The sequence below is a fragment of the Hyperoodon ampullatus genome, assembly GCF_949752795.1.
Source record: "Hyperoodon ampullatus genome assembly, chromosome: 2".
In the NCBI taxonomy this organism is placed as follows: Eukaryota; Metazoa; Chordata; class Mammalia; order Artiodactyla; family Ziphiidae; genus Hyperoodon; species Hyperoodon ampullatus.
Window position 1 is genome coordinate 7,181,178 of NC_136915.1, and position 24,325 is coordinate 7,205,502.

At 49.0% G+C, this 24,325-nt stretch overlaps 1 pseudogene across 1 annotated transcript in view; it reads right to left on the reverse strand.

The window, feature by feature from the left end:
- LOC307063520 (developmental pluripotency-associated protein 2-like) overlaps nucleotides 1-18,639 on the reverse strand; it is a 33,423-nt pseudogene extending 14,784 nt beyond the window's left edge. Inside the window, exon 1 of the transcript in view lies at nucleotides 17,986-18,639. The product of the transcript in view is annotated as a developmental pluripotency-associated protein 2-like (transcript). The remainder of the gene's footprint in view (nucleotides 1-17,985) is intronic.
- Nucleotides 18,640-24,325: the final 5,686 nt, after the last annotated feature.

Consider the following 24,325-nt stretch of genomic DNA (forward strand, 5'->3'; position numbering starts at 1 on the left):
CCAGCCAACCCAGGAGTGGCCTGGGAGCTCTGCAATTAAAGTATTAGATTGTGACGCCTCCTGGGCCGTCCTCCCCAACGTTCTGGGCTCCCTGGAGCAGGTGGGTGGGGACCAGGTGGGAAAGCCACCCGTATTCAGCGACATGGAGCCCAGTGAGGCCAGAAACACCCATGGGTGGAAGAGGCACAGTGAGACCGGCCGCCTGGGGAAATAGAAACAACACAGACCCCCGGGCCAAGAACGTTGACTGCTCTAGGGCCTGGCTTCTGCGGCCCGAATGCGAACTGCACTGACGGGCAGAATGGGGGTGGGGGGGGAAGGCACCACCCCAGATTGCATCCTTGTGACTTTTACACACACAGGTGCTCACACAGGTGTACACACACCGTTTTGTGGTACGACCCCCTCCCTCCGCTCACCTGGTGGGAGAGTTGAGATCCCTCTCCAAGGACTCCTGGGCTGGGCTTCCCCAAAGAGTATCTGAGCAGTTTTCACTCATGGGGCCCATCACAGGGAGTACTGTGACAATGGAGAGTCTGTCCTTGGACACCCTCCCCTGGCGTCCCTGCAGAGGACTGTGGCCCACCCCCTGTGTGGCTGAGCTCTTCCGTCCTGGTCTCCTTAGAACAACCAACAGCAGCACCAAGAAGGAAAAGGTCTTGGTGTAGTTTCTCGGCATAGCAGCTGCATCCAAGATTAACAGGTCTGTAAACAGGCTCGTTTTAGAGAAAGGCTCCATTTTTTCAGATGTACTTTTTTCAGATCTCTTTACCACTGAAGATCCCAAATGGGGTTGATGCTGTCCTTGGAAAATGGGGAAATTATTCTTGAGTCATCAAATGGAATGGAAACGAAGAAGGAAACCCCGTTTGTGGTCTGTTGTTCAGTACAAGAGTTGGTTATTTGATCGAAGAGCCCTTGTCGGGTCCGCTGAGTTTTCTCTCATAAAATCGTCAGGCTCCCCAAGAGGCAACCTTGATGCCGGTGAGTAGTTTGCAAAATGGTGATTGTGAGAATCTGGAAGGCAGGTGCACCCACTTTCCCAAGCCTCTGAAATCTGGAAGCGAGACCAGGGTAGCAGTAAAGGAATGTGGCGCCCTCTGGCGAGAGCGGATCCAAACATCCCTCCCGAGTGCCCAGAGTGGGCGCCCGCGGGCTCGGGCCATCGTCTCCTAAGGCCCAGCACCTTCCCACCTTTGTGCAAAACCCAAAATGACTAGTTTTGCATGTGGCCCTTCGGAGTCTGCATCCTCGGGCAGTGTGGAGCTGACGTGGTTCCATCTTGGAAGACCTAATTCCGATTTTGGCCAAGTGGGGAGGGAAGTGTTTATCCCAGGGGAGATACACAGACCATGGAGGGGCTGAGATCACGGAAGGCCAGACGACTGAGGGGTCCAGGCCTTGTGGTCCCAAACGCTGCCCACAAGACTCAGGCAAGGAAGCCATAACCGGCCAGCTGTCACTACTGGGGGCCCAGGGTTTTCCTCCAAGATAAGGAAGGACCGGGCAGACACCAGGAAGCCTCCAAGTTGAACCAAGCATCTCTGTCCATCTGGGATCAGAGCACTTGTCAGATATGATTACAGAAATTCTCAGGGAAGATTCAAAACAAAAGCCACATGCTTGTTAAAGGGCCTGTTCTCAGAACAACCCAACACCCGGACTCATCTTCTGGGTCAAGTGGAAAAGTTTGCGAAAGGCCAAAGAAGATGGATTCTGTGCTTCCCAGGCCCCAGTTAAAGCCTAGAGGAAGTTATAGGGAGTGAGCTCTGGATGCAGCCCCGACACTGCAAGAGCCTCTCCAGGCTCAGATTTATACACCTGACATTTCCAGGTCCCAGACCGAGATTCCATTCAGGGGCGGATGATTTGATTCCCGTAAATAACATATGTGGCTGCGCAGCGTTGATCAGGGGATCTGGGCGTGAACCGCGAGTCACTGGGGATCCAATAGGAATTTCTCTCTCCACCATATGTGTTATTTGGAAGCTGAGCTCCTTCCAAGCATTCTGATATTCCTTGGAGGACTTGGCCACAGACTCAGAGCCAGGCAAGAGGGGCTTCAGTGGACCCTGACACGTGGAGGAGGCCGGCGCCCACCTCCTGCAGAGGGTTTGAAGGTCCTTGAGTCTGGACTCTAGGAAGGCCCAGAAGGGACCCTGAGAAAGAAACTCAGAAGATTCCTTCACAACATTATGGGCCCCACTAGAGACGGTCTGAAGCTTGCATGTACTCTCTGGCCTTAACATGCCAGATTTTAGATAGTTTTTTTTTCTGGAAGTACAAGAACACCAACGAGCAAACTTGAAAACATCCTTGTACTTTCAGTGGAGCAGGGAAGCAAAAGCTTTCTCAGATTCAGAGCCTTGGTGGTTGTGCTGGGGGGCGGGGAGTCTGCCCTCCAAGGAGGGACTTGGGCCTGGGGGGAAGAGGCCTCCACACTCCCTTCCTCCCTCTGATGTGTCCATCCATTCTTTTTGGGGAGGGGGCGTGCCGTGTGGCATGTGGGATATCTTAGCTCCCCAACCAGGGATGGAACCCGTACCCCCTGCATTGGGAGCACAGAGTCTTAACCAGTGGACCACCAGGGAAGTCCTAATCCATTCTTCATCTTTGTGATGTCTACAGCTCTCACCCCTATTCACTTTTTTCTTATTCTTACTTTGGTGACCTATACATTTTTTATTGAGATATAATTCACACACAATTCACCCTTTTAAACTTATACAGTGCAGTGGTTTTTAGTATATTCACAGAGCTGTGTAACCATCACTACAATCCATTTCAGAACATTTTTATCACCCTAAAAGGAAACCCTGCACTCTTTACCCATCATCCCCTAATCTTCCCATCCCCTCTAGCCCTAGACAGACACTAATCTACTCTCTGTCTCCATGAATTTGCCATTTTGGACATTTCATATAAACGGAATCATACAATATTCTGCTTTTTGTATCTGGCTTCTTTAGTTAATATTTCAAGGTTCATCCATGTTGTAGCATACATCATTACTTCATTTCTTTTTAGGTATGAATAATTTTCCATTGCATGGAAATACCACATTTTATTTATCCTTTCACCAATTGATGGCCATTTGGGTTGTTTCTAATTTTTGGCTATTATGAGTAATGCTGCTATGAACATTTGTGAACACAATTTTGTTTACACATAGGTTTTCATTTCTCTTGGGTAGATACCAAAGAGTGGAATTGCTGGATTATATGGAAACTCTATGTTTAATCTTTCCAGGAACTTCCCGGCTGTTTCCACCCCTAGTCACTTTACATCTAAGAGTTGGTCAGTCATATCTGGCAAAACAATAACAGAATCACCGGACCTTTCCAGAAAGATTCTAAACAAGTACTAGGGTTAAATTTCAATTTTAGCTAAGAAAGTTGGCTAACCGGCTGCTTTGGTTAGATGAAATCAATGGTAATACTTTTTAAAAATCCCATTTTGTTTTAACTTTTGCTGAGAAATATGCTAATTCAATTTGGCACGTTATAATTTCATCCCTTAGAAAGAAGGGAGCAGGGAAGATCATCTGACTTTCCTTGTCAGCTAGGATGCACCATCTTCAAGGATCGCTCATCCATTCACTAATATTTTTTTAAATGGAGTATAGTTGATTTACAATGTTGTGTTAGTTTCAGGTGTACAGCAGAGTGATTCAGTTACACATATATATACGTATTCTTTTTCAGATTCTTTTCTGCTATAAGTTATTACAAGATATTGAATATAGTTCCCTGTGCTGTACAGTAGGTCCTTGTTGTGTATCTATTTTATATATAGTAGTGTGTAGCTGTTAATCCCAAACTCCTCATTTATCCCTCCCTCCGCCCCTCACTAGCACTAATTAAGGGCCAGTTGCAGGTCAGGCCTGGGGGCTGGGTGCTCCAGATCCACAGGCGAACAAAATAAAAAGACAGTGTCTTTCCCTTCCTGGGCTAAGTTGGAGTATGGCAGAGAGAGTCAGACAAAGCAGACAAAATTATTTCTTTGAAGGTAACAGAGGAATGAGAGAAAATTACAAAGGTGTTGGGTGGCCGGGGGTAGGGGTGGGCTGCTTCAGACAGAATGGTCTGGGAATTCCCTCTGAGGAGGTGGATTAGTTTTGCTGCCATAACAAGTTACCACAAATTCAACAGTTTAAAACAATACCCATTTATTCGCTCTCAGTTCTGTAGGTCAGGAGTCTGGTTGGGCTCACCTGGGTTCTATGCTTAGGATCTCACACGGCCAAAATCATGGTGTTGCCTGGGCAGGGCTCTTCCCTGAAAGCTCTCAGAAAGAATCCACTTCCAAGCGCATTCCAGTTGTTCACAGAATCCAGTTTCTTGCAACCATAGGACTCTGTCTTATTCTGTTGGAGCTGCTGTAACGGAATACCATAGACTGGGCGGCTTACGCAACAAACATCTACTTCTCACAGTTCTGGAAACTGGGAAGTCCAAGATCAAGGCGCCAGCAGATCCAGGGTCTCGTGAGAGGTCACTTCCTGCTTCGTAGACATCTCTCTTCTGGCTGTGTCCTCACATGGCAGAAGGGAGCCAGGGAGCTCTCGGGGGGTCTCTTTTATAAGGGCACTAATCCCATCCCTGAGGGCTCCACCCTAATCACCTCCCTAAGGCCCCACCTCCAAACACCACCACACTGAGGACTAGGTTTCAACATCTGAATTTGGGGGAACACAAACATTTAGTCTATAGCAAGGACTGAAATGGGAGTTCCCTGGCAGTCCAATGGTTAGGACTCTGCACTTCCACTGTAGGCACCACGGGTTCGATCCCTGGTCTGGTAACTAAGATCCCGCGAGCCCCGTGGCTCAGCCAGAACAAAACAAAGGCAAGGACTGAGGTACTATCTTCTGGGTGGTGTCAGCAGAGGGTTGGTTACTCTCAGCAACTCTGCGGCACCCACATTCCTTCTCACGTGACCCCTCTATCTTCAAAGCAACAGTAGTAACCAGTCTTCCTCGTACCTTACAGCCCTCGACTTCTTCTGCCACCAGCTGGAGAAAACACTCTGCTTTTAAGGGCTCGTGTCTTCCCACCTTAAGGTCAGCTGTGTCATAGAACATCACACAACAGCAGGAGTGATGTGATGTCTCCTCATTCACAGCTTCCAGGGTTTAGGACATAGAATGGGGAAGGGCATTTTTAAAATTCTGCCAAGAACAGAGGTTTATTTGTTTGTTTGACCTAGAGATTATTATATATTTTAAATTAATTTTTATTGGAGTATAGTTGATTTACAATGTTGTGTTAGTTTCTTCTGTACAACAAAATGAATCAGTTATACAACATATATCCACTCTTTTTTAGATTCTATTCCCATATAGGTCATTACAGAGTATTGAGTAGGGTTCCCTGTGCTATACAGTAGGTCCTTATTAGTTACCTATTTTATGTATAGTAGTGTGTATATGTCAATCCCAATTTATCCCCACCCAGTCCCCCCTGGTAACCATAAGTTTGTTTTTTACGTCTGTGGGTCTATTTGTGTTTTGTAAGCAAGTGCATTTGTACCATTTTTTTAGATTCCACATATAAGCAATATCATATGATATTTGTCTTTGTCTGTCTGACTTACTTCCCTCAGCATGACAATCTCTAGGTCCATCCATGTTGCTGCAGATGGCATTATTTCGTTCTTTTTTATGACTGAGTAATATTCCATTGTATGTATGTACCACATCTTCTTTATCCATTCCTCCATCGATGGACACTTAGGTTGCTGCCTTCTCCTGGCTATTGTAAATAGTGCTACAATGAACATGGGGGTGCAAGTATCTTTTCAAATTATGGTTTTCTCTGGATATACGCCCAGGAGTGGGATTGCAAAAGCAGAGGTTAATGCTGAGACCTGGAGCAGGAGGAAGAGGTGAACATGTGGGCATTGGAGGCAGCATCCTCTCTGGGGGAGGAAGGTGCTTGGTCTGCATGAGGGATGGAAAGGCCAGCATGGGCTTCAGGAAAGCATGTGATGTGGAGCATGGCTTGAGAGGGGGTGAGCTGCAGGGCGAGACCCTCTCAACCATCAGGGTCGTGGTAGACAGCCATGGACAGGACAGAGCTGGAAGTAAGCCAAGCCCAGGACACTTGGAGGAGACTGCCTTTGAAAAGTAAACCCCTGAAATCGCTTTTTTTAAAAAAAAATAGCTTGATTAAGATATAACTGACATGCAATACACAGCACATAGTTAAAGTGTACAATTTGAAAACCTTTGACATACGTATACATCCACGGAAACGCCTCCACAATCAAGCTAATGAACATATCCATCATGCCAAAAAGTTTCCTCAGGCCCCTTATTAGTTCTTCCTCCTACCGCTTCTGCTCCCCCATCCCCAGGCAGCCACTGATCTGTCACTATAGATTGGCTTGCATTTTCTAGAGTTTTACATAAAAACAATCATACAGTATTTTGTGGAATGAATTGTACCCCCCTTCCCAAATTCATATGGTGAACTCCTGACCCCCACGACCTCAGGGGGACTTCCCTGGCAGTCCAGTGGTCAAGATTCCATGTTTCCACTGCAGGGGGTGCAGACTTATCCCTGGCTGGGGAACTAGGACCCTGCATGCCGCACGGTGCGGCCATTAAAAAAATATATTAAAACATAAAAATTGAACAAATGTAAAATATAAAACTGGGAAATAGTGTCTTTAAGAGGTAATTAAGTTAAAATGAGGTCATTAGAGGGCCCTAATCCAATATGACTGGTGTCCTTATAAGAAGAGGAGATCAGAATACAAACACACACACAGGGATGACCATGTGAGGACACCAGAAGGAGATCCATCTATAAGCCAAGGAGAGAAGCCTGGGAAGAAACCAGACCTGCCAATGCTATGATCTCAGACTTCTAGACTCCAGAAATGTGAGAGAATAAATTTCTGTTGTGTAAGCCACACAATCTGTGGTACTTTGTTATGGCAGCCCTAACAAATTAATATAAGTATGTGTGGGTTTTTTTCTTTTTTCATGAGGCATAATTATTTTGAAATTCATCTATGTTTTTGCATGTATCACTAGTTCATTTTTTTTATTGTTGAGCAATATTTCATTGTACAGATACACAATTAATTTATCCACTCACCTGTTGATGGAGGCTCAGGTTGTTTCCAGTTTTTGATTATTATAAATAATGCTGCTATGACCATTTGTTTTTGTAGGGACATATATTTCCTTTTCCTTTGGATAAATTCTTAGGAGTAGAATGGCTGGGTCATAAGGCTGGTGTATGTTTAACTCTTTTTAAAACTGCCAAACTATCTTCCAAAGTGGTTGTACTGGGCTTCCCTGGTGGCGCAGTGGTTGAGAGTCCGCCTGCCGGTGCAGGGGACGCGGGTTCGTGCCCTGGTCCGGGAAGATCCCACATGCCGAGGAGCGGCTGGGCCCGTGAGCCGTGGCCGCTGAGCCTGCGCGTCCGGAGCCTGTGCTCCGCAACGGGAGAGGCCACAACAGTGAGAGGCCCGCGTACCGGAAAAAAAAAAAAAAAAGTAAAAAGAAAACGAAGTGGTTGTACTATTTTTCATTCCCACCAGAAATATATGAGAGTTCCAGTGGCTCCTCATCTCCATCACTTGGCATGGTCAGTCTTTTTAATTTTAACCATTCTAATAGGTGTGTAGCCATATCTCAGTGGTTTTAATTTGCAGTTCCCTAATGAATAATGATTTTAGTATTTTCTCATATGCTTATTGACCATCCAATAAGAAAAATACAAGCTTATTAAACAAAATAAGCATTATTTATTTGTTCAAATATTTCACCCATTTTTTAATGGGTTGTTTTGTTAACTTTTGAAAGTTCTTTATATATTTTATCAGACATATGATTTGTAAATATTTTCGACCAGTCTGTGGCTTGTCTTCAGTCTCTAACAGTGTCTTTCAAAAAAATAGAACTTTTAAATTTGGATAAGCTCAGTTTTTTAATTTGTTATTTTATGGATTGTGCTTTTGGTGCCATATCTAAGAAATCTTTGCCTAACCCAAGATTACAGGGTTTTCTCCTGTGTTTTCTTCTAGAAGTTTATAGTTTTAAGTTTTATATTCAAGTCTGTTTGAGGTTAATATTTTTAAATGATGCAAGTTATGGATCAAGGTTCTTTTTCTTTCTTTTTTTTTTTTTTTTTTTTGGCATATGGATATCCAGTTGTTCCAGAACATTTGTTAAAATGACTATCTTTTTTCCATTGAATTGCCTTTGAACCTTTGTTGAAAATCTGTTGTCCATGTTTGTTTGGTTCTATTTCTGGGCTCTCTATTCTGCTTCACTAATCTATTTGTCTTTACACTAACACCACACTGTCTTGATTACTGTAGCTTTACAAGACTTATAATCAGGTGGTGTGAGACCTCCTCCTTTGCCCTTCATTTTCAAAGTTGTTTTGGCTATTCTAAGTCCACTGCATTTCCATTTGAATTCTAGAATCAGTTTGTCAATTTCTACCCCAAAAAAGCCTGCTGGAACTTTGACTGAGATTGCATAAAATCTACAAACCAATCTGAGAATTAAAAACTTGACAGTATATTTTAAATTAAGATATCATTTACATACCATAAAGTTCACCATTTTAAAGTGTACAGTTCGGTGGTTTTTAGCATGCTCACGACATTGTGTAACCATCACCACTGTCAAATTCCGGCACATTTTCATCACCCCAAAAGGAAACCCTGTACCCATTAGCAGTTAATTCCCATCACTCCTTCCCCCAGGCAACCACTAATCAACTTTCTGTCTCTATGAATTTGCTTCTTCTGGATATTTCATATCAGTGGAATCATACAACATGTGACCTTTTGTGTCAGGCTTCTTTCACTGAGCAGATTGTTTTCCAGGTTCATCTAGGTTATAACAGACATCTTAACAATATTGATCCACAGCACCTAAATCAACGGAGAGGTAGACCAACTTGGGACAGTTTGCAGAAACCTCTTTAAAAAAAATCATTCGTTTATTATAAGAAACATGGAAATTATTTACACGATGAAAAGATATCAGAACTTCAGTGGAATGGGCAACTTCACATGATGCCACTTCAATAGTGAAGTATTTCAGTCTACATATTTTCCAAGAACGTCACCATCTCTAAATAAGAAGTAATCCTTGTCATCTAGAACTACTTTGGTGCCTCCACATTCTAGTAGAACTTTATCTCCAACTTTAACGCTAACTGGTTGTATCTCTCCACCCTTTCCTTTAGAGCCCAATCCAACAGCTACTACTGTTGCTTGCAATACTTTCCCTTGAGATTTTTCTGGAAGCATAATGCCTCCTTTGGAGAAAACGCTTTTTAGAATGAACCCCCTGGAATCAGCTTTTGTAACATATATAGCTGCTTATATAGCTTACTCAAAGTAAACCATGTGATTCGTTTCCGGTTAACTGAGGGGACGGCTGGCTGGTTAAATAAAATCATTGAACTTTAGAACTGACGGGAAACTTAGAAATTGTGTAGTGAAGAGGTTGCAAACTGGTTGCCCAGAGGCCAACTTGGCAACCAGAGGTGTTTGTGTGGCCTATACAGGATGTCCTTAATTTGTGAGCCAACATTTCAGAATTTGGGAAGTTTCACAAAAAATTCTTTAAAAAATCAGACGTCTGGCAGCCCAGGGCCTGCATTTTGCCTGGAGGTGATGGGCTGGCTGAGGGGAGGAGCCTCTTTTCCAGGTCTCCTTGGTCGTCACCATCCCACAGGCCACCTGTGTCCCCAGACCTGCCCCCTTCCCTGTCAGGTTATCTACCCTGCCTGTAAAGAGTTGAGTTTGTTCCTCCCCTAATAGTCAGTCTCTCCTTTTTATAGATAAACCCCGGGGAGGTTACCCCATTTTGCAAATAGTGAGTTAGGGGCAAACTATGAATGCTGACATTGAAGCCTGTGCCTTTTCCTGCTGTGAACACCCCCTCCACCAAGGTGACCGGCTTATCCCAGTTTTAGAACATAAAGTCCTGTAGGCCGGAACCCTCTCAGTCCCAGATAAACCGGGATGGTTGGTCACCCTCCCTCTCATTTCCCATCCTTCTCTCCCAACAAAAAACGTAACACGAGGGAATTCCCTGGCGATGCAGTGGTTAGGACTCAGTGCTTTCACTGCCCGGGTTCGATCCCTGATCGGGGAACTAAGATCCCAAAAGCCATGCCGTACGGCCAAAAAAATAATAATAATGATACGACATAACACAATAAAGTGGAGGTTTTTTGACCTAAGACTTCATCTTTCCTCTGGTCAGCTTACTGGGCCAGACATGGTGCTGCTGTCAGCACCGCCAACGCTGGCTGCTTCCTAGTCCAAGCGGTGTGCGGTGGTGCCATCCTGACAACAGTGACTGCGGGGGACAGTCTGGGCTTCCAGGGGCCGCGCGGCTGACACCAGGCCTGGTGATGGAGTCCACCTGGCACTGAGGGGCCTGGGTCCCCGCTGCCAGCAGCACGGTCACCCTTGCTGCCAGATGGCAGCGCGCACCCCTGTTTATGATTAGGTGGCTGCCTGCACTGGGAACCCAGCACGTCGATGATGAAAGCTGTGAAGAGAACATTGTTATTTGACTTCTCATACTTTCCCAAGTAAATATGACACTCACTGCTGCTTGAATTACTAATGCCTTGGATGTGAGGGCCGAAATCTGTTCCCAAACAGACTCCTCTTTTTTTTCCTCTGTCACCTAGGCGCTCGGCATTGTTGTCGAAATGTTTTCCTGGTCTCACCCATCCTCGTAACTCAGTACATTCCCTTGGAGAGAACTTGGCACCCGGGAAGCCCGGATGGCCCAGCAGCCTCACTGCCCAGCGCCTCAGCTCCAGCTCCGTCCACATCCAGCAGGCACCTTGCCGCGGGCAGGTGACCCCACTGTCCTGTGATCAACTGCAAAAGGCAGCGTTGGAGAGGCAGACACAGCCCCTTTCCAAGGAGACACTGCCTTGCACAGGCAACTTCAGGTAGAAAGGAAAGGACCCTGCCGGACACGCGACCTCCAGGCCCCACTCTGGGGCACTTAACTCCTTCCTTGGGCCACCTGGGGACAGCCAGAGAAGGTTCCTGGACCCAAGGGGCTCTCGGATCTCTGCTGTCTTTAGTACTGCTTAGAAAAGTTAGTAAACAGATGGTTTGGTTTAGAGAAAATATGCAGCCAGGGTTATTAAAAAGAAAAAAAAAAGCAGAAAAATGAGGAGAGGAAAGGGAAAGGCAGGAAGGCTTGTACACAGCAGGACCGGTGACAGCTCGTAAATCCCAATGCCACTGGTTCTGCGTGTGTCTCTGGCTGGGCTTACTGGGTCCTCACTGAGCCCACCTGTCCCAAAAGAAGCCCCAACAAAACCAATCGCAGGTAGAAAACGCCCTCCTCCCTCCTCACCATCCCACACGTACCCATGACACTGGTCGGATGGGGCTGGGGGCTCTTAGAGCCAGAGAGGTCACGTGGGCTGCCCTCTGGAGGGGCCGGTCACACCGTGGCTGGTCACAGGGAAGCTGTCCCTCCACAACGGTGAGGGAAGATGAGCAGCCTCGGACATGTCCCTGAGCGAAAGGAACTGAGACCACGGATTTCCTGTGGGAATACCGAGGACGTAGTGGGCGGAGGGCTTGGTTACGTCCCTGGTGGTGACCTCAGCCGGGATAAAGCTGCCAGCCCACTTGGATCCTGAGAGCCTTCCCTCAAGGAAAAGCCCAAGACGTGTGGGCTCAGGATTGAACCACAGGACAGAGACTCTTAAGCGAGGAGGGGGCAGAGATGCCCCGTACCCCCTCCAGGAACCCCCTTCCCATGCCCTCAGCATCTCCCGGAGGGTGACATCGGGCTGCCAGGATACAGTGGGTTGGGGGAGGGGGGAGCACAGGGAAGAGGGAGGATCCGGGTGAGGCGCCGTCTTCATGTCAGCCGCGTAGTATTCCAACCCAGCTCCAGAGGAAACTTGTCCCACATCTAAGGCAGAGAAGCCACGAGGTGCCAAAAGAAGCAAGGTGCAATTCCTAAGGATCTGTAAGGAACTGAAAAGAGCGAGGCTTCTGCACTCAGGGTCTCATACAAGGTGGGCAGAGGTTTCTCTCTCTCTTTTACTTCTGCTAAAGCAACATACACGGGAATAGGAAGAGGACGGGACCTGCAAGGAGCTGGGAAGGGGGCCCCAGGCAGATGCAAACAGCAGGGACCACTCCAGGTCAGCCCAGGGCGGGGCAGAGGGCGGTCTAAGGCAAGACTGCTCCCAGTGTGGCCCACAGACCTGCGCTGGTCAGCGAACAGCATGCCCACGACCCACAGAATAAGTATAGAAATCGAGAGTCAGCACTCAGAAACTTCTATATGCCTTTTGCCCCTCGTTAGGTTTGTCCTGTTAGATTTTGTGAAATGCAATTTTGTGACCATTGAGTCTAATAATAAGAAAAGAAGTGGGAGCTTGTATTTTGGATGGCTTTTATTTCTTCCATCTCTTTTTCTCACCTGTGTCACGGCTATTGTATTTCACAAAGGCAGCAGTCTGTGATGGCTTGGAAATGTTGAAAACTGGTCCTTCTCTTCAGATACTCACTGGCCCAAGGGATGTGAAGCACCAAGAAAAAAACCCTCCTCAGGACTTCCCTGGCGGTCCAGTGGTTAGGCCTCTGCACTTCCACTGCAGGGGGTCCGGGTTCGATCCCTGGTCGGGGAACTAAAATCCCGCAAGCTGACCCCCCCCGAATAAGAAAGAGAGAGAGAGAGAGAGAGAGAGAAAGAATCCGTTCCTCAATCCTGGGACAGAGAGTGAAATCCGCGTGGCACCAGGGGCTACACAGGGGTACTGAGCCCAGGACTGCCAACCCCACCAAGACACCCAGGTTAGGGTCATCCCTGCCCTGCCCCGACCAGGCATAAAAACAAGGGCGATCAGAGCCAGCCCTGCAGTGGCAAGGTTCACTGGACAGTAAAGAGGAGGTGGGTGCCCCCAGCGTCCTGCCACGAGACACGAGGACTTCTGGGAGTGGGGCTCTGGAGACCCACTGGGCAGCTTTGTTGTGACCCTGCAGCCCCCTCCTTTCTCCCATCATGCACGTCAGGTGGAGACTCGAGATCCACAGCACAAGGGAAAAGGATGCTGTGGCTTTTTTTCTAATAACAGACCACCCCCACCCCATTCTCTACATGCTCTCCGTCCCTGTCCTGACACCCACATGGCCTGTGGGACAGGGAAGGTGTCTTCTCCTCCTCTGCATTCTCTCCTCCCCAGAATGGTGGTGAGAAGGGCCACGGGAACCTCCTAGAACCTAAACATGCTGTTGGCTTCAACCCAAGATGGAACATAGCGTACACTTCCCTCTATGTGAAGTACAAAAACAGGCAAAACTGTGAGCCGCTAGGATCCTGGTCACCCTGGGGGTATAGTGACGAGGGGACAGGGGACCTTTGTGGGGGCTGCTCTTGTTGGGGTGCTGGTGAAAGGGAGAGTTCACTTTGCGGAAAAAAAAATTGGACCGTTATAACTTGTCCACTTTCCTCATGCACATTATGCTTCAATAAAACGTTGGAAGAACCTCTCGTTTCCAACCATAATGGCGAAAACAAAATAAAATATCGGGGCAGAGTCTTGCTCAATTCTCTTCCTGTTGTGTGAAAAGCGCCGAGTCGTAGGCCCCCCAAAAAGAACAGTTACCCTGTAAGAGAAGCTGGGATCTGATTTTTGGGTCACTGTTTTCCCAGGTGGTCGGGGGTGGGTGGGGGGACGGTTGACTCATTTTCCTTGCTCCCTTCCTGCCCTAGTCCCCTCCATGTGGGGCTGGCCGGGGGCCGAGGGCTGGGAGATTGGGGCTGTTGCCTTGGTAATGTTTAAATATTGGCTTCAGGTTATGATGGTAAAATAAATAAGCAGAAGCCTTGGGGAGCTCTAAGTGGCCCTGCCCGGTGTTCCAGATGCCTGTCAAAGCCCTTGCGAGGACTTGGACTTGGCTCACCAGCAGAGAAGCATGGAGCTCTCTCCTGGGGTACGGAGCACAGGTTAGGGGCTGCGTGTGCCCCGGATACTCAGGGACCCTTCACCATACTAGACGCCCGGTCTCGACAGACTGTCCTAAAATCCTTGCTCACGGTCGTGTGGTGATACAGAGGCCAAGAGCCCCAATCCAGAGCCTCGGGAACACTTTCTCTCTGAAGGTGGAGTGGGCACAGAGGAAATTCATGGAGCTCAAATCACTGCTGAGGGTAAGATATACTCACTTTCAGAAGGTGAGGGCCAAGAAAATAACAGTTGTTTCTAGAGCCCAGAAGCCACGATGCCCTGACTCGGGGGTGGGGGCGGAGGGGGACACCTCCAGGACCCAGGAGCAGGTGTGCCGAGATTTGCAGCAGTGGCCGAGAAGATGACGACCCTGGTCCCGGAAGTAGAACGGAACTTTGCCCAAGATAAATTCTCCATTCCAATTCCGGCTCTGTTGCCGAGAAGCTCCTTGACTTGGAGGTGTATAACAGGTCCTTAGCAGCTCTGGGCCTCAGTTTCCCCATCTGTAGGCCATTATTTTTATAGACGGAGGAGAGAGAGAGAGAGAGAGAGAGAGAGAGAGAGTGGGACTCCAGCCCAGGGAACTGTCCCTGCGAAGCTCATCCCATCACACTCTCCCGGGGCAGCTGTGGCAGATGTGCAGTGCGTATTCCAGGATTTACGATGCGGCTGCCCTCGGGGAAGTGGAAACTGTTCGCCTCGCCCATTCCGAAGCATCCAAATAATAAACCTCCACTGAAGTCTTGGCTCAGGCGGTCTGCTTGTCCTGCTGTGTGTGCAAGGGAGGGAAGAGCACACAAGCTTGGGCAGGGGTGGGGTGGGGACAGCTCCCTCTGGGCAACGTTGAAGCATGGGGGCGGTGCTGGGAGGGGCCCTGAGTGTTTGACACCAGCATTAGGTCACCACTGTCTTGCCCCTGGGGTGTGATATGTCAGCAGGCAGCCATTGGCCCGCACGCCATGATTCACGGGGCTGCATTCCTCGCCCTGGGCCAGGGCTGCCCTTCCCGGCCCTCTCCTTGGTGCTGCTCCCTCCCGGCTCCCTGCCCAGGCTCCAGCCTCTGGAAGCCAGGAGGGAGTGGAGTGAGGCAGTGCACCAGCAGGGCCGGGCCCCGGACACACCGGGGAGGCTCCTTTTGACCGGTTGGTCCTCTGCAGAGCCACGGGCTGCTCCCTGAAAATTTATTGCCCTCTCTGCTGTTCCGTCTACACAGTGATTGAGCCCCTTCTGTATGCTGTGTGTCAAATGCTCGAGGTGATGACTGTCCTTTGAGGGAGTGTTTTTGTTTCCTAGGGTGCCCATTACAGATGACCATGAACGGGGTGGCTTAAAGCAACAGAAATTCTTTCTCTCACAGTTCAGGAGGCCGGAGGCTGGAAATCAAAGTGTTGGCAGTCCATGCTCCCTCTGAAGGCTGCTGGGGAGAATCCTCTCTGGCTTCCTCCAGCTCTGGGGGCTCCAGGCCTTCCTTGGTTATGGCCACATCACTCCCCTCTCTGCCTTGTCTTCACATGGCCTTTTCTACTCTGTGTATCTCTCCGTGTGTCCTCCTCTCCTTTTCTTTCTTTCTTTTTTTAAATTAATTAATTAATTAATTTTATTCTTTGGCTGCACTGGGTCTTCGTTGCTGCGCGGGGGCTTTCTCTAGTTGCGGCCAGCGGGGGCTACTCTTCATTGCGGTGCGCAGCCTTCTCACGGCGGTGGCTTCTCTTGTCGCGGAGCATGGGCTATAGGGTGCACGGGCTTCAGTAGTTGCTGCATGCAGGCTCAGTAGTTGTGGCACATGGGCTTAGTTGCTCCATGGCATGTGGGATCTTCCCAGACCAGGGCTCGAACCCGTGTCCCCTGCGTTGGCAGGCGGATTCTTAACCACTGCACCACCAGGCAAGTCCCCTACTCTCCTTTTCTTACAAGGACACCAGTCATCAGACTTAGGGTCCACCCTAAATCCAGGCTGATGTCATCTGGGGATCCTTAACTAATGACATAGACAAGGACCCTGGTTCCATATAAGGTCACATTCGGAGGGCCTGGGTGGACATGAATTCCGAGAGCCCCCTTTTTAGTTTTTTTATTTTTTTACTTTTTGTCTACACCGTGCAGCTTGTGGAATATTTGTTCCCCCACCAGGGACTGAACCCGGGCCCTCAGCAGTGAGAACATGGAGTCCTAACCACTGGACCACCAGGGAATTCCTGAGGGACCCCTTTTTAGAGATGAGGAAACCGGGGACCAGGGAAGCAAGGTGGTTGGTCTGGAGTCCCCCCAGCTGGAAAGTGACGGAGCGGAGTCAGGATTCAAACTCAGGCCCCATGGCCCCAGGAACCACTGTAATATTTCTGCCGGAGACCAGCGTCTGCAAGAATTCCTACCCTGCACGTCCAGGCAGGGGGTAAAACAAGTAGGAAATCCTCAGCTTTGGGGAGCAAAACACTGTCCCATCCTCCAGTCACTCTCTAACTTCAGCTGGTGAACAAATCCCCGAACGGAGTTTGTAAAATCCCCCCAGAGGTTCTGACCCAGTCAGCTGGATCTGCATCGTAAACAGGACCCTAAACCCCAGATGACCAGGTACACGTGATGCAGGTGGGTCCAAAACCATCCATGTCCTGAGAATCCCCGAAGCATCACTGAGATCAGACCCTGGGGTTAAGATCAGCCCGTCACAGCTCAAGGCAGGAGCAGGGAGCACAGCTCAGCCAGAGGGACCGCTCCCCATGTCTGTGCCAGATGAGCCCAGAGGGCCAGGCCTGCCAGGGACCAGAGGGCCTCTTCCCACCACAGCCAGCTGGTGCCGAGCAACCCAAGGAGGAGTGTTTGGATTCAAACTCCCATTCCTGAAGGACCTAATGCAAGCTCATTCTGGGAGAGCCCCAAGGCAGCTCTGGGCTCTGCCCAAACCCCAGCATGGAGGATTTGGAAAGGCCCAGAGAATGAGCCCAAACCCTCTTTCCCCTTTACAATTCCAGCGCCAATAGCTTTTCCCCAAGACCAGCCCTTTCATAGTGGCGTCATCTGTGCACCCTCAGTGCCAAGCGATGATGGAAATCCGGCATTCCAAGCCTTCCCGGCCAATTGGAGCTGCAGCCTCGTACCCTAGGGAGTACAGCTCCTGTCCCCCACCCAAAGCGGGGAGGAAAACAGGTACAGCTGGTGAACAAGACGTCCTTGGCACCTCATTAGAGCCCTCGGTACCAGGTCTCATGAAAAGACATGAGCTCAGCTTTTGGACCAACCACCCAGGTCTCCAGGGCCACTGCAGTGGGCAGTGGCCACACCCAGAATCACCTCTGGCTTAAAATTCACTGCAAGTCCCAAACCCTCTGAGGTTTAAGAAGGGAAAGAACAGGGAAAAAAGGAAGGAAAGGAGTCACACCATCCAGGCGGCCCTGTGAAATAAGGAAGCATCCCAGGATGCCCGGAGAGTAAACATCCACTGTGTTTGGGGTTCGTTTGTTTGTTTCTAACAAACATTTTTTTAATTGAGGTAAAATTGGTATATAACATTATGTTACAGATGTACAACATAGTAATTCGATATGTGTGTACACTACAAAATAATAGACCACAATAAGTCTAGTTCCATTATTACCATACAATCACACCCCTTCGCCAATTTCACCCACCCCTCCCCCTTCCCCTCTGGTAACCTTTTAGTTTGTATTAAGACATGGACCATCTATGTTCCTTTTTTTTTTTTTTTTTTTTTTTTGCGGTACGCGGGCCTCTCACTGTTGTGGCCTCTCCCGTTGCGGAGCACAGGCTCCGGATGCGCAGGCTCAGCGGCCATGGCTCACGGGCCCAGCCGCTCCGCGGCATGTGGGATCTTCCCGGACCGGGGCACGAACCCGTGTCCCCTGCGTCGGCAGGCAGACTCTCAACCACTGAGCCACCAGGGAAGCCCTATGTTCCTTTTTTTCTTTAACTTCCTTTTTTTTTTTTTTTTTGACTGTGCAGTGAAAGCACCAAGTCATAACCACTGGACCACCAGGGAATTCCCAACATGGACCATCTAAAAGTAATGATGGTGGTATGTCCAAACCAGGTTTCTTCCTCTTCCCCATTGCAATTTATCTTTTCCTAATTTTCTTATTCCTCTTAGCACATTCAGGGTATAACACATTATCTTCTGGGTCTGGGGAGGGGAAAGTGCAGGCAAGTAACATAAAGAGAGATCATCCTCCAGGGAGTGTCAGGCACCCAGGCCTGACCCGCATGGAACTGCAGGCAAATCCAACCTTCTGTGTCTGCCAAGAGCGGTCTGCCAGGGACCACACACCACTGGACAACTGAGGCTTGTGGCAGAAAGGACTCAACAGAGGTGGGAAGGAGCTGTGAATTCACAGCCTTAGGTTGAACGTTCTTGCAGCAATTCTTGACCATGCTGCCAACGTGGCTTCCTGAGCTGAAGTTATCACTCCAACCACAGTAGACCTTTCCTGCTCTCCCTCATCCTACTTTTCCGAACACCTGTTCTATTGGTCACCATCTTACGTTTCCTTGAACGTGACTGCAATCTGGACTCCTGTGATGACTGAGGAATACACTGATCTTTTGCAGGATAAGCATGTTTCTGGAGTCTCAGATAAATCCCTATTTTCTGGCCATCGGTACAGTTCCATAAGGTGTCCCAACTCACTTTATTAATTGGAGGCATCGTGGTCGGCAAGGGATAAACTGGTTTACTACAACTAGATTTGGGGCAAGCCTTGAGCTCTTCGTTTGTTTGAGGAGGATGAGCTTGATCATTTGTATTCGGTGGCTCCACACTGACTTCTTTTTTTATATTTTTATTTATTTATTTATTTTGGCTGTGCCGGGTCTTAGTTGTGGCACACGGGATCTTTGTTGTGGCACGCGGGATCATTTAGTTGCGGCATGCAGACTTCTTAGTTGCGGCACGCAGACTTCTTCTTAGTTGCGGCATGCATGCGGGATCTAGTTCCCTGACCAGGGATCGAACCCGGGCCCCTGCATTGGGAGCGCAGAGTCTTACCCACTGGACCACCAGGGAGGTCCCTCCACGTTGACTTCTGAAGTTAAAGAAACACCTGGTTCCCTTTGATGGTCTTCAACAAGTCCCTCATTCACTGGAATCAATATAAGAGTCACATTTTCCTCATCTACTGCCTCTTCAAAGAAATTCTTCTCGTAATTTGGGTATGCCATTTTTCTGTGGTTTTTAAACAATTTTTTATTGAGGTGGGATTCACATAACATAAAATGAACTACTATAAAGTGAACAACTCAGTGGCATTTAGTACATTCACAGTGTTGTGCAAACACCACCTCTATTTGGTTCCAAAACATTTTTATCACACAAAAAGGAAACCCCCTGCCCATTAAACCACGATCACTCCCGTTCCCCCTCCTCCCAGCCCCTGGCAACCACCAATCTGCCTTCTGTCTCTGGATTTACCTGTCCTGGACATTTCATATAAATGGAGCCATACAATATGAAACTAGACATCTGTTGTTCGTAGCTGCCCAGCGCCCCATTTCCCCATCTTCTGATCGCAGCGCCCACACTTCATTTTGGGGAAGCCACCCCACCGCTCCCCTAAGTCCACTTGGCTGCCCACCCGCTGCGTGCAGGGGCGGGCGCATGACTCAAACCTGGCGAATCAGTCAGAGTGATTGGTTCAGGGATGGGCTTGTGACTCGATCTCCCCCAATGAGAGCAGCCACAGGACTTCTGGAGCCAGTGGCTTCTCTGCTTGGCTCACTGAATCAGCAGAATGGGAGAATGGGGTTGCTGGCGGCCACCTTTGTCACCATGGAAGGAGTACCCACCTGGGAAAGAAACCCACCTGAAGGAAAGCAGAGACAAAGCACTGAACCCGCGCAAAGGGCTCGTGTGTCCGAAGCAAAGAAAGCCAAACTGAGGGCGGGAGTTTGCAACAAAGCAAGGATTTTGTTGCAGGGCACCAAGCAAGGGAATGGGAGACAAATCTCAGATCCACTCCAACTTGGTCTCTGAGTTAGGGATTTCTAAAGGGGAAGAACAAAGGAGCTGGGGTTAATCATCTTAATCATCTGTGGTCTATGTGTCTTTGAACCTGTGGTCTGTGAACCAGGGGGCATCTGTGTCGACATAATCTGTACAGGTCATCTTGACCTGGAAGGTATCCCAGAACATCACATAAACTGTGATGCTTATTGGAAAGCTGTGGCTCAAGGCACATGACCTTCACTATTCCTTATTAATTAGGCAAACGTGATCAAACAGGTATGGCTTAGGACAGAGAGGAATAAGAAGACCAAGAACAGAAACCTGGGTATTATTTTAATTATAAATTAGTCATTACAATGACTAATAAATTTTAATTATAATTCTAAAATTTAAAATTATAAATTTTAATTATAAATTATTTTAATTATAAATTAGTCGGTTTCAGCGGGAGGCTGGTTCTTGTCCACACTGTCTGAGCACCTGGATTCAACTCTGCCTGAAGGTAGCACTATCCTCAAAACATTTCACTTTTGAAAGTCGATCGCATCCTTTTGTGATCAAGCTGATTGGAACTGGGTTTCTGTAATATGCAACTAAAAGAGACCCAAACAATACATGTGGCATTTCACTCACCTGCCTTTGCATGCTCCCATCCTTTATGAAATAAAATACAACTCCTTAGCAAGGAACATACAGTCTTCCTGATGCAGCCCTGTCTCTTTCCTCCTTCATCTCTTATAACACCCCCTCCTTGTTTAATATGCCAGCCACACAGTTCATACACACACACACACACACACACACACACACACACAAAATGCTTTTCCTGCCTTAGGGTCTCTGCTCTTTCTGTCTCCTCTCTCCAGAATGCTCTCATCACCCCCACCCGACTCCCAAACACTTAACTCATCCCTTATCACTTGATTCAGGCATTACCTCCTCCAAAAAGCCTTCCCTGACTCAGTGCCCCACCTCTCCTCCAGCAGAAAGGCATGTCCCCCGGGCTCCACACAGCCCTGCGTGCGATTCAGTCACAGATCTTGCCCACACATTGTTGTTCATTATCTGCCCATGTCTGGTCTCCACCCCGCCCAAATAGGGATCCTCCAGGGCCAAGTGTGTGCCTGGCTCTGCTGACAGTACAGTGCTTGGGCCACAGTGAGGCTGAACTGCTTTATTTTTCTTTTTCTTTAGTTTTTTGGCTGTGTCGGGTCTTAGTTGCGGCATGTGGGGTCTTCGCTGAGGCCTGCGGGATCTTTTGATACGGTGCGGGCTCTTCGTTGCCCCGAGGCATGTGGGATCTTAGTTCCCCCGACCAGGGATCGAACCCGCATCCCCTGCATTGGAAGGCGGATTCTTTACCACTGGACCACCAGGGAAGTCCCTGAACTGCTTTAAAGGAAAGCTTATTTCCCAAGTTTTTCCCAAAGATTTAAATTTATGCAGCAGCCTTCATCCAGGCAAGCGTCAGCTCTGTTCTGTCCTGTACTTAAGGATGCAATGTCCAAATAGAGACACAGACATAGAAAACAAATGTATGGATACCAAGGGGGAAGGGAGGGCGAGGTGGGAGGAGTTGGGAGATTGGGACTGACACTATACACTATTAATACTATGTATAAAATAGAGAACTGATGGGAACATACCGTATAACACAGGGAACTCTACTTAATGCACTGTGGTGTCCTAAATGGGAGGGAAACCCAAAAGGGAGGGGATATATGTATATGTGTGGCTGATTCATTTTGCTGTGCAGTAGACACTAACACAACATTGTAAAGCAACTATACTGCAATAAAAAGTAATTAATAAAAAAATAAAAATTCAGATTCTGAAAATCAAAAAAAAAAAAAAGGATGCAATGTCTAATATTTCAGTGATTGGTCTTTGTTTTGGCTGAGATTGGACTCTGGAGCCCTCCCCTCCCTGGAGCCACACCACCCCCGCCCATGGTTGGGGGAAGGCGAGGATGGGGAGAGATGGGACCCGCTCACAGGGAGACCTCTGACTCCTACTGTTGATGCCGGGGAGCACGAAGATCTCTCCCCCAGCCTGGGATGATCCTGATCAGGCCCTTCGATGCCACCCAAAGCCTGTCTAAGGCTTTTCGTAGCAGCCACAATCATGTCTTTAAATGTGAGAGCCCGGAGGCTGTCAGAGGGGGTCATCTGTCGTCTCCCCTTCCTCACCGAAGACTGATCTGCAGACCGGCCAAGGCAATCAAGTCAGGCCTCTGCCTGCCTCTGGCTAGCTGGCTCCATGCACTTAAATGCAATGTCTGAGCCTCCGTGAGCAGAGAGGGGCGTCGGGAGGTGACAGTGGCAGGGTGGGGCTAGGAGCCTGCCAGGCACGCTTTTCCTTGTTTCTGGGTGTCCCAGAAGGGACCGCCCCTCTGGATGCTGCTTAAGGTGTGAACCGTTGGGGTGGGGCTGAGCTGGGTACTGTGGACATTGGGAACTGGCTATCCTGAGTCAAAGGATGAAGATGCACAGTTGCCTTTGCCTCAATAATAGGCAACTTTAGCTGGTTCCCAGTGGTTTCCTTCCCCCACCAGTCCCTCCAGTCACTTGTCAGGGAGTAAAAGTTGCCTCTCTGGACACTTCGTGCCTCCTGCAACTGCTGGTCTAACTTCCCTGGACCAACTGCACACCTGGACCCTAGAATTCTAATGACCCGGCCTATCCTAGGACTTACTCAGGGAGAATGGGTCCCACTGTTCTGGCAGGTATTGGGGAACCCACTGTTGGCTTCTCTCCTGGGATCAGCAGGTCAGGACCGGGCGGACTGGAAGCCTCATCCTCTGAGAAGCCAAGTCACTCACCAGACACCTGCCTGCATTTGAAGCGCCTGCATGGCCCTTGTACTCCCCTCCAGGGTCACTCAGTGACCCTACAAGCTCCCAACCAGACCCAGCTGCCCCGGCGGGTGAGCACGGGACCCAGCTGCCAGAGTCAAAGGTGGCTTCTTAAGGATTCATTTTTCCAGGAACAGTCTATTAATGTGGGAGAAGAGGGATGTTTCATTCACTTATTCATTTATGAAACCTTCATCCAGAGCCACTATGAGCCAGATGCTGTGCTAGGTAGTGTGTGGGTTGCAGAGATTTAAGGCAGTGCCCACCCTGGACCCAATAACAATAATATGAGTTAAAAATAGCTAAGTGCCCAGGAATTCCCTGGCAGTCCAGTGGTTAGGACTCTACAATTTCACTGCCAAGGGCCCGGGTTCAATCTCTGGTAGGGGAACTAAGATCCTGCAAGCCGTGCAGCATGCCAAAAACAAAAAATATTTGCTAAGTGCCAGAAGAGCACAGTGACAGAGTGCTCTGGGACCTGGGAGAGAACGAGAGAGCCGGGGTCCCTCTGAGGCTCTCGCCCTCCCTGATTTAGTTTATGTGACAAGAACTTACAGAGCCTTCGGTGCAGGCGCTGTTCTAAGAACAAACACTAAGCCATTTCATTCTCAAAAGAGCTTTGTGGGGTCGGTATTATTATAACCATATTTTATGGAAGCTGGGGGGCACAGGGCACAGAGAGGTTGAGGTGCCCAAAGTCACACAGCTGCTAAGTGGCAGAGTGCTGTTTGTACCCCAGCAGTCTGGCTCTGGTCCTGCTCTTAGCCAGCCCTCCGGGATCTAAATGACTCTGAGGTCAGAGGTCAGCCGAGCCGAGGGCTCCACGCAGGGCGGTAGGGCTCTCAGGCCGGATAGCTCTGTCTCTGTCCACCAGCCATCAGGGGTGGACTCCAGGAGCCACAAGGGTCTGTGCAGTGCAGAGCAGGAGGTGGCCTCCCACCCCTCAGAACAAGGTTTTACACCCCCATTCAACTTGAATGAACTGTTTGTTTTTGAAGGAAAAGCAACACGGTGAAACCTGACACTGGGTAAAGGGCCTCTCCTTCTACCAGTGAGGGGGGATGGGCTCCGAGAGGGAGCTCCAGGACCCCTGTGGTCCCTTCCGCCTGGACCGCTGACCACCACGTGAACGCCAGCCAGAGAGAACGTTCTGAGGCCCCAGCGGCCTCATCACCTCTCCCAGGGGTTTGGGAGGGAGCCTCAGAGGGCGGCCCGGCTAGGAGCTTGCAGCCTCCCTCGTGAGCACTGACTCTCTCCTGGGAAAATGGACAGGTGAAATTCTAGAAGCAGGAGTGGATCATGTTCCAAATGGTCTCTGCTCTCAGAAAGGGGAAGCTTCTGGATTGGGACAGCCTCACCCGGATGGAAACTCCACCAGGGCCCGACTTCTGTCTTCTTCACCACGTCTGTCCTGTAAAGGACGAGACAACCCGCTGTTTAAGTCCACAGGTCCCACCACCCGGTTGAGACCATCACTCTGCCACGGCTGCTTTGCCTTGTTCAGTACATAAGGATGGGCCTGGCTTGTCCCAGTAA